This window comes from Gouania willdenowi, chromosome 3 (genome assembly GCF_900634775.1).
Source record: "Gouania willdenowi chromosome 3, fGouWil2.1, whole genome shotgun sequence".
NCBI classification, from domain to species: Eukaryota; Metazoa; Chordata; class Actinopteri; order Blenniiformes; family Gobiesocidae; genus Gouania; species Gouania willdenowi.
In genome coordinates this window covers 17,127,447-17,144,701 of record NC_041046.1, presented here as the reverse complement: position 1 = coordinate 17,144,701, position 17,255 = coordinate 17,127,447, and the positions used below count along the sequence as shown (strand labels likewise).

General features: G+C 37.1%; 1 protein-coding gene across 1 annotated transcript in view; it reads left to right on the top strand.

The window, feature by feature from the left end:
* Positions 1–17,255, top strand: part of LOC114459507 (potassium/sodium hyperpolarization-activated cyclic nucleotide-gated channel 3-like) — a 123,689-nt gene that overhangs the window by 45,235 nt on the left and 61,199 nt on the right. The gene's annotated exons all lie outside the window — the stretch shown is intronic.

Below are 17,255 nucleotides of genomic sequence, written 5' to 3'. Positions count from 1 at the left end.
GAATATATCTACAATGGTTTATGTTTATCTGCTATTGTTATGAAACATAGAATGGTAGGTGCTTTTCTAACAATATCAAAATGTGCGTTTTCGTGTTTTGGTTCTTTTTGTGTTTGATGCTTCATAAATGGTAGGCTCTGTAACAAACCCTATTCTATGTTGGTTGTGCGCCTATGGGTAACTTTCTTGACATGGGCAGTAAGTGTTGCCCCGTTAGATGATATAATGAGCAAATAGCCTGCAGCTCAAACATGTTGGCACACAAGTACTAACATGAGAAGTGTCCCTGACCATGATTCTTGACCTTTAAGGTGCTGCACAGGGTCCCTCCAAGAAAATACAACTGAGGGGATTGTAGGTCAAAGCAAAGCTGCTGCTTAATAGTATTAATAGTCGTCATGCATTTGACATTTTGAAATTGATTACAATTATTGCAAAAAAAATGTATATAGAAATCAATTTCTATTCTTTTCTTCTTTTTTGCTGCAGGAAGCTATGAAACCTCATGATAACAGTATCCATAAGGAAGCTGAGGGAAATATTAGCCCTTTAAAAAAGTCAGAAAGATGGTGGGGTGGTCGCCGGGGGCCCTTAGGCTGCCTGCTCTTGCTGCTGGCCTGACTGCTTCTTCGGGCCCGGGGGCGGCTCTTGGGTTTTGCAGTGGCGGTTCTTGGAAATACATTTGTCATGGATGCACTGGCCTTGGGCTGTGGGATAACACTCATACTGGGCTCAACCTTAGACACGTTGTTCCCAAATACCTGTTTTATGGAATTTCCACTCACCTCTTCCTCTGTTCACAGCCACCACCATTATTCCTAAACCGCACACTGGTCACCAAACTGGCTTGACAACACAACAATAAACACAATATACACAACCACAATTTCACATCACATCACTTAAAACCTAACAACTATTCCCCACCCATTCTATATCCTATCTTGTATCCCTCTTCCCTGTTAACTTCCCCACCCCCCCTCCAACCCCTCACCTTGGTGTAACACTGCCCTCTCTCTTTTACATCCTCCCTTTAATAAAGTATTTCTTACCCTTCCCTAGGGAGGGCTGGTGACGGTCACAATTATGCAATGAAATAAATAAATTTATTTCATTGCAATAATAAAATATGCATTGCTGTTAAAAGATTGCACTTCTTGTAGTGTTAACCTTCGACAGCATGTGCAGACAAGGTAAAAGAAAAATAATAAAGAAGAGAAAGAAAAAAAAAAAAAAAAAAAAAAAAAGTCAGAAAGATAACTGTTTTCATGTAACTGGGGCAAGCCACTAGTCAATGAATCCTTGTGTATATTGTGCAGTAAATAACCCTCAATTTAAGAATGCTTTTCACCAGTTGAAATATAGAGAAATCAAGTGTTAAATTTGATTTTTTTTTTTTCTCATAGTCTGATATTAATGTTTGTAATTACACACTGACATATTTAATGTAAGAAGACGTGTTCAAATGAGTTCTGATTGGATTTCTTTCCATGTGAAGAAATTATAGTTTCTTTTTTTAATAGGTTAAAAAAAAAAAAATGTATTTTTTACTTTGTCATAGTCTAGTTATTGTCACCGTAAAATAATTGAGTTTTTTAGTCACTAAAATTAACACTGTTTGGGGTTTATATCTTTCTTGAGATACTCAGTTACCTTTTTTTCTAGCAGTTCAGAAAATATGTCTTAGTTGAAAGCGTTTATTGTGTTGTTTCGAATCACTTAAACTACAGCTACTGTATAACACTAAAGCATGCACGGGCAAACCGCCTCTGCTCTCCAGCCATGAGCCCCGGAAAACCAACACACACACAAACACACGCAAACCAGGAAGACATACACACAGCAACAAGTAGCACACCCACACGCAGAGACAGACGGGAATACGCACACCATTAACCTTCTGATTAGACCTGAATCAACCCTTTACAGAAGCACAGAGTCACAAACCACTGGAGCTGAACGTGGTCTGCAATGGCAATATAAATCAGTGAGGGTGAAAAGAGGAATCCCTCCTACCAGGTTTTATAGGGGGGGCGGGGTCAACAGTGCTGGTTAGTGACATCACCAAAACAAAACAAAAATGTCACCAAACCCAATCTCAGCCAACAGCAAAATTCAATTCTGACATTTTACAACATCCAACGCTAAACTTGAATACTTGGACTAAAGAGTGGGACTAGGATCAATAAACTACATTACTTTGTACCTAATCATTAGGGATGTAACGATATCTAAATCTCATGGTTTGGTATAATCATGGCATGATCCTTTTTTTCAACTTCAAATTACTTATTTAAAACAAACGTCACAGAAAAATGAGCACTTCAACACAATGTAGGGAAGGCCTGGGTGATTATGTGATCGCGATTAATGATCGTGAGAAATTTCAGGTCCGTTATGGTGATCAGCTGTGAGCATATTGACTCGATCACACATGGTGGAAATGTGTGTGGTTGCAAGACACATCCAGTAGATGGCGGTAATGCAGCGCTTCGGATGCAAACCGCCATAGTACTCCATAAAGAAGAAGGCGGCGGCCATGTGCGTGACAACAGCCAATCAGAGTCCACTTTTTCCTGATCCACTTCCACTTGTAAGATGCCGGAGATGTAAACAGAATGAGTGAACGTGGAGATAAACGCGGAGCTGAGAGCAGCGAAACAGATGTCAGCCATGACTTGAAGTTATCCTCCGAAGATGAGGCTATTAATAAGAAGAAAAGTTACTCAATGTCGGTTGTGTGGCGGTGGTTTGGGTATCTCCGAAGTGACGTGGAACAAATGAAGCTGACATGCAACGTACGTCGGCGGTCAGTGCCCTCAAAAACCAGCAACACAACAGATTTGTTTAATCATTTGAAGAAGTATCACCAAAGTGATTAAACAGAAAGCATGAAATCTGTCTGCACAGCCTGCCACTGCTGTTAGCACACGTAGCATTAGCTTTTCAATCACTACTAGTGATGTAGCCACCAAAGCAGCAATCAATAGTGTCATCTTTTGCGGCGATTGCGCCATATGAGCAACATTCCAAGAGGAGAAAAACAATTACTCACGTGATCGCTTTTTGTCTAGCAAAAGACATGATGCCTTTATATATATATATATATATATATATATATATATATATATATATATATATATATATATATATATATACATATACTGTATATATATATATACATATGTATATATACATACATATGTATATATACATATGTATGTACTGTAAACTAGTTCCTGTTATTTTATATTTTTCTACCTTTGTTATACTGTTGATTAAAATGTTTTTAAAATATTTTTCTATGTTCATCTTATTTAATTTGCTTTATTTACTTCGTATGTTAAAATGTTTAAGTAATCTCTAGTGTCTTTAGTTTTCAGTACAGATGCTTTAAAACTGGCAGTTTCAAAACAAATAAAAAAAAATCATGATAATAATTGACATCGGATGATATGAAAAAATAAATCGTGATCATTTCTTCCCCATATCGCCCAGCCCTAATATATAATAATAATAATAATAACTAATGATCACAGCAGAGTTTAGGTTTGGAAAAAAATGTATGTGACGAGCATTTTAACTTTACAGTTTGACCCACATCCCATTCGTTAACATTGAGGAGGCGGGGTTTATGACATATACAGCAAAAAAAAAAAAAAAAAAACTTCACTTTACTATTCTTTTTACACTCTGTGGTTGAAATATAATCCCTTCCCTCCATTCTGCTCCAGTCAGATGACGTGTGATGACCTTGGGTAGGTCTGGTTTAGAAAACCTAAAAGAGCATTAGAGTTCTATAATTTAGTTTGATTTATAAAATCACACAGAATAATATATCATTGACTTACTTGTCACACTGGATAAGTTCACACACATATATATATATATATATATAGTCATGACCCAGCTTAAAAGTTCACAACAACAAGAAAGGGAGACAAGACCATGGCAAACATTCAATAAATTGTTTTTGTTTAATTAAGCAAAACCAAACACTCAAGTTAATTAATCACATAGACAAAATTGGTCTGGATTAGACCAAATTAACTTCAATTCCATCAAAGTAAACCAAATTAGGCCAAATTAGATCAGGAGAGTCAGTAGTGTAAAATGTGCATGAGTGAAGATAATGTGAGTGTTGTAAGGTGTAAACAAAGCTCAAACCTAATCTAACTTAACATATTTAAGGCAAACTAAGGTGTGGTGTGTACCTGTATGAACTTAAGGCCAGAGGAGAGAGTTAGTGAAGGAGTCTGGAAGCTTAAGTAACCTCAAAACACTGGTCCCAAGTATGTGGCTTTACCCAATCAGCAGGCTGGAACACTGAGCACATGAGATATATATATATATATATAATATAGAGTTTATATGTCTTATCACTGCTGATCTCACACAGCAATCATTGTCAATCAATCATCATCTTCACTCCCTCAAAGACACTAATCCAGGCTCGGTTAACACCATTATGATGCTTTTACATAACTAAAGCAAAGCCACAACCCCCCACCAGCTCATGAAATCAAAATCTCATGAGTCCTTTTGATGGCTGGTGTCATAAATTAGCATAACTGCTTCTCTTTTTTCTAATAAACTGTATATCACTGTTTTCAATGCAATCATAAACAAAATGCTGTGAGTGAGTTTTTAGTGGTTATATTGACGAAACTGATACAACCCTACTGCACAATGACATTGATCACGATGTGGAGATGTCCATCACACTCACACATGCAAAGTATAAACAGTGGTTGTGCATCTCCCCTGTCGACTCTTGTCAGCTTCCTCCTGTCACTTTACGTTGGGGTAAATCTAAGACTGTGACTGGATATTCTCCTCATTGAAGTCATCTCCTGTTGACAAATCAGTGACTTGGATAAGATTAGTCATCCTGTTAAATCAGATTCAAGGCAGTGCGCTAATGACTAAGCCTTCAGAGCGTCCTCTCGTTGAGCCACTTGCCTTCAAGATCTCGAACAAACTGGCGAGTCAGTAAATGTAGCTTCCAGGTTTGATGGCTGGGGAGAGCGACGCATGTAGGTAACTTTTAGATGTAGAGGTTAAAAGAATGGTGGTGGACAAATGGTCATTCCCCTAAAGACAAGGAATGAGAAATTAGATGTATTTTATTATTATTTCTGAAAGTAAAATACAAGCAATCCATTTCAAACATAGAAAATTAAAGATAATTTATATCCCGCATTTATTGTTTTGTCTAGCGTTGTAGTATTTCAAGAATTTCAGAAAGTATTTTTAAAAATGTGAATTGCTCTCACAAATTGGTCTGGCAGGGTTATAAACAACTTTAAATTGGGAAAATTTAAGTTTTTCCTCATATTTTTGAAAACAGATGTCTCAGGCATAGCAGTTTGACCAGACACAATGACTGATGCAAAACTGTCAGTATATCCTGTATTTTATGTGTATTTTCACTGTATGGCAAATATTTCACTGGACTTTGTCTGTGCTGTTATCAAACTAACTGAAAGGAAGGAAGAAATAAAGTGAAATGTACACCTGTCTACAGTGCTTTATTTGTAAATCATCAGGTCCCGGAATACCAGCCGCATGTTGTTCAGGCAGTAAGAGAGACAAAAATGTCACGGAATAAAAAAAAGGTTTTTTAAAAGGGTAACTAAATGGTCCAATAATATCACGTGAACACAAACAACCACTTAACCTAAATGTTTAATAAAAAAAAAAAAAAGATGAATCAGCGTTAAAGAAACACAGACAATCGCTCGTTACGGAGCGTCTCTTTCTCTGAGTGACAGCTGTCAAATCTATCATGTTTCAGCACAAAGGACAGCACAAAATCACAATTTTTTTTGGGTGCCAATTTAAAATTTTAATTTAAATTTTTTAATATTTAATCAATACTTTTGTGTATTTGTGCATTCTTTCAGTGGTGGTTACAATGCTTTCAATGTGTTGCAATGATTATTTGATACACTTGATTTTATGATGGCAGTGTGTAATGCCTGCAATATTTATGTATGCACAGACATTTTATTTTCTTATCATCTGTTCAGATCAGTGTTTAAACTGACACAATAGGAGTAATAATTTTTTCTTATTTTTGTGCATTGGTCAGTAACTCAGGGTGATTTATCCTCACTTACAGTTGTTACAATACTGTCATTATGTTGTCATGGTTACTTTGAGACTTCTACACAGTAATTTCAGTGAAAAGAAACTTGTTGCACTGTATTTTATGATGGCAGTGTGTAACACTGCATTTTCTTTTTTTCAGTGAAAATGTGCAAAAACACTAATAATAAATAATAAATAGGATGTTTTGAAGCAAATAGTTTTGACTCAATTTGTCCTCTGAATGATCAATATCTTCTGATGAACATTAACAGCAACTTGATACGTTTAATTTTGATAATAACTGGGTAGAACATCGTGACCCACCTATTGCTCTACATATCGTATTGCAACATCCCAATACTCACCCCTAACCATAACTACTCTAATGACTCAGCATCATCCCTACAGGTGCTACTACTAGCTACGCTAACTGCTGTTGTGCTGCTGCTGCTCCGTGATTTCCAGAGAAACAACATCAGATTTCTTTACCTCAGGCTTAGCTTCACTTATTGGCTTAAAACTGCCTTTTTTAGCCATTTTTTTGAACCATTTTCCAAGCTAACAAGACAATTTTTGCGGAAAATACCACTTCAGACGTAGCGTGGGGGCGTGGCCTGACTTTTCTCTCTCTTCCTCACTCAAACTCATTTTTTACATTCAGTTTTGTGTCTACAATGACATTTTTAGTGATTTCAACTTAATAAAAGACGCAGTTGTCCAAATATAATGCGTCAAAATTTTATCAAAACACCTAAAAGCAAGTAAGATGCTCGAGAAAAAAAAAAAAAAAAAAATTTAAAATGAGGTGCTGATCCTATCAATGAGTGCTAGTCAAAATCTGGGAGTCTGGGAATCTTGCTCCGGCAGGATCTGGCCCAAATTAAGCTCTTAGCTAGCTTGAAAATCTGTAAGCTAACAGCACTGCTGACTGGAACTAACAGCGGGAGTCTACTGTTCATCATATTTTTGGATCATATTTGGGTAGGGTGAGGCAAAACTCCTGTGATAGACTCTCATAACTTCTTAAAACACCACCACACTGTGTCATTGACCAAAAATATCTGTGCTGAGTAATTGTCCGGTATTGTGGTTGGAACAAAGTAAAATTACAAAGACGTATTCATAGTGAAATACGTCCTAAAGAAAGCAATGCCTGTAAGGTCATTGCCAGATACAGTATAATCAATAAATGAGTAGATGAAGCTAAACCTTAGAATGCTGACCAAAGAGACAGATTTATTCAACTATTTCATCTTTGTTCAAAAATGGATAATAACAGGTACTATAACTGTTGGGGCCAGGGGAACCATCAATATATCAGGAACAAGTATAATTTATATCATATCATTATAACATATGGACTTGAACCTGTCTAATTATACATTTGCTGTACATTATGCCTGTGTATGGTTAGTGTGAATATGGTACAAAAAGAAACATTAAAAAGCTGTTGATTAAAAAAAGAAGAATGAGCAATAGAAAAAAAAAATGTGATCCATCAGATTTTAGGAATTGTCTTCTTTGAGAAAATAGAAAATAAAAAACTAAGAAGATAATTGCATGAATTCTTGTTTCTAGATATAAACAGCTTAGTTGCAGGAATGCATTGAAAATGTCTTCACAATTCTATTTGTTAGTCTAGATTGCCAAGATTTCTGGCAATGCATGCCCAGGTCCCTTTGTGTTATAGAAGTAATAAAAGAATAAAATGATCCGTCAATGCTATGATAGAATTCAGGTGTGAGACTGCCCCTAGGGTCCAGAGAAAGATTGAAGCACTTTTTTCCACCCAGTAAATCTGTACAAAAAAAATTCCAATAAAAGTAAATCAAGTAATCAGCTCCTCGCTTACTGACCCATTACCCGAGCCAAGGACTGGTCTTTGGTAGATAAGAAAGACGGGAAGAATAGATGTGATGGGCTATTATGGAATGCACAATGAGGCTTGCAGGCAACAGTGACAGGTCCTCAGCATGTTCAATGAGCTTTGTGTGATATGAATACCCACAACAGATTTCTTTAAAAAAAAAAAGTTAACATTAAAATTGTTATTCCACACCAAACCCAATAGGGCATCATTAGGGAAAAGACTTTGTTTGTGATCCGGGCCATCCAGGCCTATTTAGATAGATGATGGAAGGGTGTTCCCTGTGGTCCAGTCCCAGGACTACTTCTAATACACCATGGGGCAGATTCACTAAGATCTGAAATAAAGGATGGTAAACCAGGTGCGTCTTTAAATCCTTTGGTGATGCAGTTTCCTCACCTACTGCGAGGAATTCACTAAGATTGCAGCAATGATTAGCGCACGTGCAGAAGTGGTGGAGATCGCCCGATTTCAATGAACGTTTTGCTTGTTCAATGTGGAGAGGTGAGTGCACAGAAACACACAATGACATTTGAGGAAGTTAAATTGGAAGCAGATGGACCATTTAATAATGTAGAAAACTAAATAAATAAAAATGTATGTTTATTTTAAACCACATTAAAATCTAATTATATTTTCCCCTTAAAGCAGACATATCATGCTTTTAAGTCCTTCCTTTTTACATATAAATCATACAGTTGTGGTCTATATAAAGCGGAACTGCAATGCTTGGGTCTGAATTCCTCATTATTATAGCTCCACAGGCCCCTTTTCTACCCCTTTTCTGATGTGCTTCTGAGAGCAACTCGTTTTGGTGCTGTCTCTTTAAATGTAAATGAGACTTCATACCCTGCCCCCTCTCCAGGTTGCAGAGGTGACACTCGGTTCAACTTCACCCTGTTCGGCCATTTTTGTAGTTTGATAGAAGAGATACGATTATGTAGCCGTGCAGAAACTTTTTATTCACATGTTATTTACAAAATGTCAACAACAGAAGACTTGTCCATCCAGCCTTACATGTTTGAGCCAGAGTCTGACCCGGCGGAGCGAGATGAAAATGATGATGAACCTGCAGAACACTAACAAGTGAGCTAACACAAGCACCGAGCTAACGCTAGCGCCAAGCTAACATCACAAAAAGCATTTTAATACAGTCTTTTCGGAGACAAAAACGGCAAAATGAAATGACTAATGAAAACTTTAGACTTAAATTAAATCACGTAGGCCATATCATCAAGGATCTAAAACGAGCACACAGCGCTAACATATGAAGACGGTGCAACTGCTAATGCTAACAAAACAATGACAGGGACATCTTATCATCACACTTTTTAGCGTTATTTACAGCTTACCGAAGGAATTGAACCCTCAATCAGACAAAGTCTTTCAGCAAATCCTTCTTTATACTGGTGGAGGTTGCAGAAGCAGTCATCCTTGAAGTGCTTCGCGCACACAAAAATGACCTTACCCACAGATGTGGGTACATTTCCGTGAAAAATAAAACTCAACCAGGCACTTCGAAAAGGTTCTGATGCTGGGAGACGGTGTAATGAAGCGTGTGGGTTACTACATCCAACAACCAAACATTTTGATTTCTCCTCTCGTAACTTCGGCATCCTGGAGCTTTGACTACAAAATAAAAGCGAGAAATAAAAATGGCGGATTGCTATAAGTGTTGGACCTGGAGTTGATGTACTAATTTGGCAGTTCCGCTAACATTATTGTTCAAAAAACGTAATAGAGAATCGAAAAATCGAAACAGATTGAAAAATATGACCAAAACAGAATATAAAGATATCAATGGAGCACCTGAAGAGACTAATTTGAACTTTTCTGTATTTCTAAGCACTCTAAATATACAACAAAATGCATTTAAGGGCTAAAAAAGTGGATTTAGCATGATATGTCCACTTTAATTTAATGATTGCTGCTCCATCAAGTCCTGTAACTCTGATCTGATCAGTCCATTAAAAACAACCACATTTGGACAGAAACCGTCCTATTGATCTGTTGATGCCATTGATCTGAGTTATTGCAGCAACACAGTCTGTCAATCAGTAAGCACCATTTGAAGATGGTCTACTGACCATCATCCAGTAGGTCTGAACAGCGCTGTGTCATGCACACTTTCATATGCGAACATTGCGCCATCACTGCGTAAATTATCTCTGATCAGCTGATTCTGGCCTGACATCAACGCGACACGAGAGTTTGACAGTCAAAACATGGAGAGAAAGACACAGAGCTGTGTGTCCGAAGCGACATCCATGGAGGTTTGTGCACAGCGAACCTCTGGCTCTGCACCACAGTGGACACACACGTACCGGACTCCACACAGGCTTCATGCATCCAGATTTTTACTCGCACTTGATTTTCTCATTCAGTGGATGTTAATATTGACTATTGTTTTATCTGAATTATTTTTTTATACTAGAAAGGTTAACTGGAGCATTTTTTGTCAACCCCACAGTGTTTTGCGTCAACATTTACTGCAGCTGATCTCTGCGTGTGTGTTTGCACCTGCTTGTGAGTCGTCCTATTTTCCGGTGCTAAAACAATCGCCGCAAACAGTTCCAGATTTGATGAATTGCATTGCCTCCACTGCATTCATTTATTTGTCCTCCTCCCATTTTTTTGCCCTCCTTGTGAGGGCTAAATGGATTGAGGGTGCATTGCGATGTGCAGCAGCCGCGCACTCCTGACTCCCTGGGGTTTGTACGGCTTATTAGCGCGTGGAGTGACGTTTGCACACGTTATAATACCCCTAAACCTTTAGTGAATCCGCCCACATGTGTACTCCGTCCACTATCTATCACCACTGTGCGTGTGTGTGTGTGTGTGTGTGTGTGTGTGTGTGTGTGTGTGAACATGACATTCTATTTAAGGCATTTACAGCTGCACACGGATCACCCCCTCCAAATTATCCTCCACATCATTCCAGATGATTAAAAATAACGCAGAGCCATGCAAGGTTTGATTTAGCAGATAAACTTAATTACTCATCAGAGGGAAATTATGTCTTGCTCCAACACAGCAAGATGTGGCATGTTGCAATTAGCACCATAAATGTGGCGAATGGAAAACATCCATCTTGGTAACGAAAAACTGCCTTCAATCACCAATAAGGAATCTATTAAAGGAATGATAAAGATATATTGTGACTTAAAATGCTGGCACATGGCAACATTGACGATTATAAATACTTTATTTTTTGGGTTAGTTTGGTTTATATGCAGTCACAAATATTAGCTCCTTATTAATGTGCTGAATTTCTCAAGACGACTTAACAAAATCAAACTGTTCATTAGCACATAGAGATTTAATATTGATAAAGTCCTACTGTCAGGGGTGAAAGTGACGGATGACAAGTACTCACGTTACTGTAATTGAGTTGCTTTATGGGTACTTGTACTTTTTTTTTTGTATATTTCTAAATTAGTAATTTTACTTTTATTTCAGCATGTTTTAAAAGAAGTAAAGTAATTCATTACAACGGACATTGTGAAACTACAAAAAAATTAAATGACCAGACAACAATTAAATGCATCACATCATTGCCGACCAATCAGATTAAATACAATGCACCGCGCCAAAACGCCATTAAATGCTGGTTATTTTCTCAGTTTTAGAGTTAATAAATGTAGCTATACTTACAGCCTGATATTTTTTATTATTATTTTGAATTGAATTCATTTGTGAAAGTAACTAGGAACTTTTACTTTGAGCACTATTTAATTGAGTTATTTTTTACTTGTACTAGAGCAGACATAGGCAACTGGCGGCCTAGGGGCCACATTTGGCCCTCGACCTAATTTTATGCAGCATCCAAAGTAAATGTACGAAATGACAGAAAAATACACAAAACAAGAGCAAAAATACATAAAAAAACAGAACGAATTGCAACATTGCAGAAAAATACAGTTTAAGACAACAGAAAAACACAGAACATACTTCAAAAACACACAAAACTACTCCAAAAATTAACAAGACGACATCAGTGATACACAAAATTATTAAGAAATATATACAAAATTACAGAAAATGACAACTAAACTACACCAAACAAGAAAAACATAAAAAAAAATACTCTGCAAACAAACTACTAACAAACAACAAAACAACACAAAAATTACTCAAAAAAACGGAAAATGACAACACAATTACACAAAAGGTCTACATAAATTTACAAATTGCCCCACAACGAGCAAGACAACAACAAATATACACAGAATGAGAGAAAAACACACAAAATGACCTTAAAAACTCTGTTCTTTCCCGTATTAATGCTCAGAACGCTCAATATTCTAAATTCAGACATGAATGTTGATCATGTGACCCTCTGATCAAGCAAACACATTTGTGTGACCCTGCTGTGATAAAAGTTGTCTACCTCTGTACTAGAGTATTCTATGTATGACTTACTTACTACTCAAATATGAGTACAATTTCAATCAAGTAACAGTACTGCAACTTGAGTAGGATATATAAGTACTCTTTACACCTCTGCCTACTGTGTGATTGAGAATCTGTTGCAGATGAGAATGTAACAATGGTGAAATACTTCACATATCTATAGGCTGTGTGGCCTGGTTGTTGCTCTTGGTGTTAAGGAAAGTTTGGTATTAAATCCTCTACCCTAACATGTGCATGTTTGAAGTACTGCTGTTGGTACACCTTGTCAAATAGAGAGCTACATATCAGTGCAGAAAATGGAAGGTAAATCTGTTTGATCTGTGAGCAGAAACTCTGCTTACCAAAGTGAGATTTTATGTTACCGGGTCCTAAATGTCGAAATCCAGTGGCTCAAGCCAAGATATTGGGTTCTGGATGCCAAGCCTTTTACAGTCAGGGACTCTGGGAGGTAGAATTGAAGGGTGAGCCTGGTAAAGTGTCACACTGGAACGTTAACGTGACTTCAAGAAAAATATTTGATCAAGGCTTCCAATATTAGACCTGAGCAAAGAAGCCTAATTAAATAAACTGCAGAAAGCATTAGAACTTGTTGAAACCTTAAAGTACTAAAGTGTCAAACAATCAGCACATGCCAAGAAGCTGGTCTTCTTCTCTTATATGTGGCAATCCCACCATGCCATATATTAATCCTAATTCCTGACGTGAGAAGCAAACACCAGATGCCTCAGAATATTGTCACACTGACTGTGTTTGGACAGCTCCCATTAGCACCAGGGGACATATGCGGCTCTTCTCTCACCTGGATCGCACTTATCTCACTCCATCTGTTAGAAGGATGGAAACATAGAATGGAGGCAGCTGCTGTATTCTTTCTATATCCCACAACATCCACTCTCAGCTCCAGGCTTTCACCTCTTTTTTTTCTGTATCGCAGAATAAGCCTGATTTCCTAGAAATGAATCTATTTTCCACGCTTTGCAAATAATATCTAAAAAAAAAAAGTACGCATTTCAAACATTAAGCTGACATTCAGCCAAATGCTCAGCTGTGAATTTTGCATTGATAGATGTATCACTTCAAGAAATGTATGTTTCCAAGTTATTTTCCTATTGTTTAACCTATTTTATTTGGAGTAAATATAAATTTACCAAAGTAGTTGTTTTATTTTAAGACAACAAAATTAGGTATTAGCCGCACATTGTACTTCAAATAAGTTATAAATAATGATTTATCTGTAGCATCCACGGTTAGAGTCAATTACATTATTCAGTTACGATTATGTTTTCAATTATCCATGTTCAATTACAATTCATTTACTATTACAGTGACCAGTATTTACTCCAATTTCAATTAAATTACAATTATTTTTCATCCTCAGACAGTCAATTATAATTACGTTCTCCATAATTACTAAGATTAAATTACAATTATTCACAATTACTGAGCCTGAAATAAATAACCCTAAAAAAAGTTAACATTCCTCTTGTGTTAGCTTTCTGTTAGCATCTTTTATGCTAACAGGTCCTAAATCAGCTGTAGAATACACTTAAAACAAATATCTAGCATCTAATTTCTTTTTTTTATCAATTGGTTACATTGTTAGGCTTCCTAATCAATGCAAATATTGGTATTAATATTTTTGGTGTGGACATCTGAGCCTTTTTTGTGTCAGTATTGCCCTAGATTTTTTCTTTTTTTTTTTCTTAAATAAATAACAATGAAACATATTTTAATAATTGTTAACTACATATGTGTAGAACTGTATATATATATATGGTTCCCCAGATTAGCATTAAATTATAAATAAAGATAAGAGAATACAGCAAAAAGTAAAATGAATAAAAGAACAATGTAATGTTGAAAGAGATTAAAAAATATAGTATATTGTCATGAGGAAAAATACATTTGTTTGTTACCAGCCATAGTAAAAAGGTAAAATCAGCTCACAAAACAAAGGTTTAAAAGGTCTGTAATCAAATAGAAAAGTATAATTGTTCTGTATATATGATAGAGACGGACAAAGAGACACAAGCCAGACCTTTGATGGTTTGTAAATATCAAAGCCCATTAGATAAATAGGAAGGCCTAAGACTGTATTGCAATAAAAGACAACAAAAGAACCATTAATCCTTCCTTAAATACACAGTGTGTCAATGCAGCGATTTTAAAACTGCAAACGCTAACATTATCTTTCTCTCTAACAGTGTTTAAGTTCTGTGATCTAACCTCAGGCTTTGTTTACAACATGGACGTGGATGAATAGGCAAAGATGAAGAAGGCAAACAGATGTGTGTAGCCTGTCATGGTGGAAAGCCAAAAAAAAAAAAAACAAGCATCCAGTTAGGAACAGTTGTGTTGTGTCTCTGTGCTCTCATCAATCATAGCTTTGTTGTTTATGCTGATGCTAATCCTGCCAGGCTCACTCTATGTTACTATCAATTAAAAGAAAGTGGTCAGCAATCCATCATCCCCCATGAAACATGCCATGTAATCTGATGCTGTTCATGCAAACAGCAGGCGAAATGTACAGTATGCACACAGGAAAGACTGTGGGGAATACAGGAGATCAATATATTCAGGACCTTTTAAATAACTAAAATTAGTAAGGCTTAAAGCTGCAGTTTGTAGAATCCTCTCTCCGCTCCGTTTTGAAACCGAAACTCAACCTCCCTTACCGGTATCTTTTGTGAACGCTTTTAGCCACTTTTTTCCTCAAAAGAGACATAGTGAAACAGGTAGGGACGTAATCTTGTCTTAGGGGAGATTTTTCTGGTGTTTTAGAGACTCTGACATGAATGCACAGATCACTCTGTAGTTACTGTCCTGAGCAGCGGCTGCAGCCGTCATCTCGTCCTCGCCAGAGAGCACACAGAGGGAGCTGTGGTACCAGCTGCTCTGAGGGTGTTTGTGGCTTTAAACTGTTGCTTCTCCACCTCAGTCTGCCTTTTTCCACTTGACTTGCCGTGTAACTGTTGTGTCTAACGCTGTTATGGAGGCTTTTTCTGGAACATCCGCAAATGCACGTTTTCTACCAATGGTCCCTGAAGCAGCCAATAGAAATGCCTAAAACAACTCATGGAGCACAGGTGTTTGTAGAAAGATCTCTGATTGGCTGACATCCAGATTCCAAGAGCGTGATGCTCCTGGATTTATAAACTCAGCCAGGAAAAGGAGAATAGATTCACTGTCCACTCAGAACACTTTGGTTTACAATATGCTCAAAGATTCTCATAGATTTTTCACTAAACGATGGCAAAAAAACCTTACAAACTGCAGCTTTAATGATCACTTTGTATATACTGTATATATATTAAAGTGAAAAACATCTTCAGAAGATGGAAAGGTCTTTTTTTTTTTTAACATTGTATAAAATTAAATAAAAAAACAGTAAGTGAATCAAATTGGATTTTAGTTCTGTTTTTGGCACCATTGTATTTAAAATGGCTACAGTTAAGAAAGGATATAAAGGATCACCTTATTGCAGTGAGAATATAGTTAGGCACTCGGGATGTGCATAACATTATGATCACAGCTACCATAGGCTTTGTGCAGCACACGGTGGTCTTTGAGTGCCAGAGGACTTTGGGAGGTACATCTTAAGGGAGCAATGCTGCAGAAGTTATTATTAAACATATAAAATATACTGATATTGTACAGAGTTTGATAGTAGTTAATGTTTCAAGAATACATATTCCCAAATGGGATATTGCTAGTTGCCACTGGTTTAAACAAGGGGTAAAGTGGTGTTAAAGACTCAAATTACTTATTTTTTTACTTTGTATTACTTCAGTCAAGATCACTTTAGTGAAATTGTTTATTAGCATGCAGTTTAGATTTAGGTAAGGCTCTGTTCTTGGACTTCTCTGCCCTTCCATGCAGCTACGTGGGAAGCCTGAATCAAAGTGAGCTCTCCCACGCTCTTCCATGAGCTACATGGAGAGGCATAAGCAGAGAGAGTGGTCAGCAGGACCCCCTGAAACAGAAGCACAAGCATTAGATGGCAACAGGAGACACTGGGCGTGGGTTGCGAGGCGTTTGCAGACGAAGTGTGCGGAAGTGGGCGTGTTGCAGTGGTATAAATGCAGCACTGTGACTCACTCTAACCAGTGGAAAGCATGGAACGTGATCAGCTGGATGATTAACTCAACTAGGGGATGGATGCTGTCATTTGTTCCTGTTCATGTGGATTTGTTGGGTTTTTTCTTTTTTCTTAAACATTTTATATTTTGATAGCTCTTTGAGATGGCTATTGCTGTAATTTGCACTATATCATTACATTTGAATTGAATTGAGTTGTTAACAGCTACTGTCAGTTAATGGGGCTCGGTTAGCTTGACTTCCGTGCCTGCCTGGACTAATGCAATGCTTAATATTTGCACAAAGCCCATCCAAATATATGTACCTTATACACTGTATTTATGTACCTTGTAGAACTAAAATATGTTTTTACAAATAAAAAACTGTGTCAATCTGAAAGACCACCTCATGATCTATTCAATTGCCACAAAGCAAATGAATAACTTTTGCATTATGGAACACTATTTCAGACTGCTTAGGAGCATTTACTGTCAGACAAAACACTGGCCCTTACTAACAGAATATAAAACAAAAACAAAAAACGTAAACAACGACTTCATACAGCTGTGAGTCCAAAGTGTAGCAAACAGGAGAGATTTTATGATGTCCTGAGTGAAGAAAGGTGCAACTAGGCAAAATATTCAGGTTATGTAATGTGTAAGCGCTCAAAGCTAAACAGAATTGGAGAAGGGACACTTGAGTCTCGTGTATTTCTGTGGTGTGGATGGATAAAAAAAGAGACAAACAAACTGAGAGGCACATTTTCCCCAGGTGTTGCCTTGGCTTGATGATAGTGTCAAACATT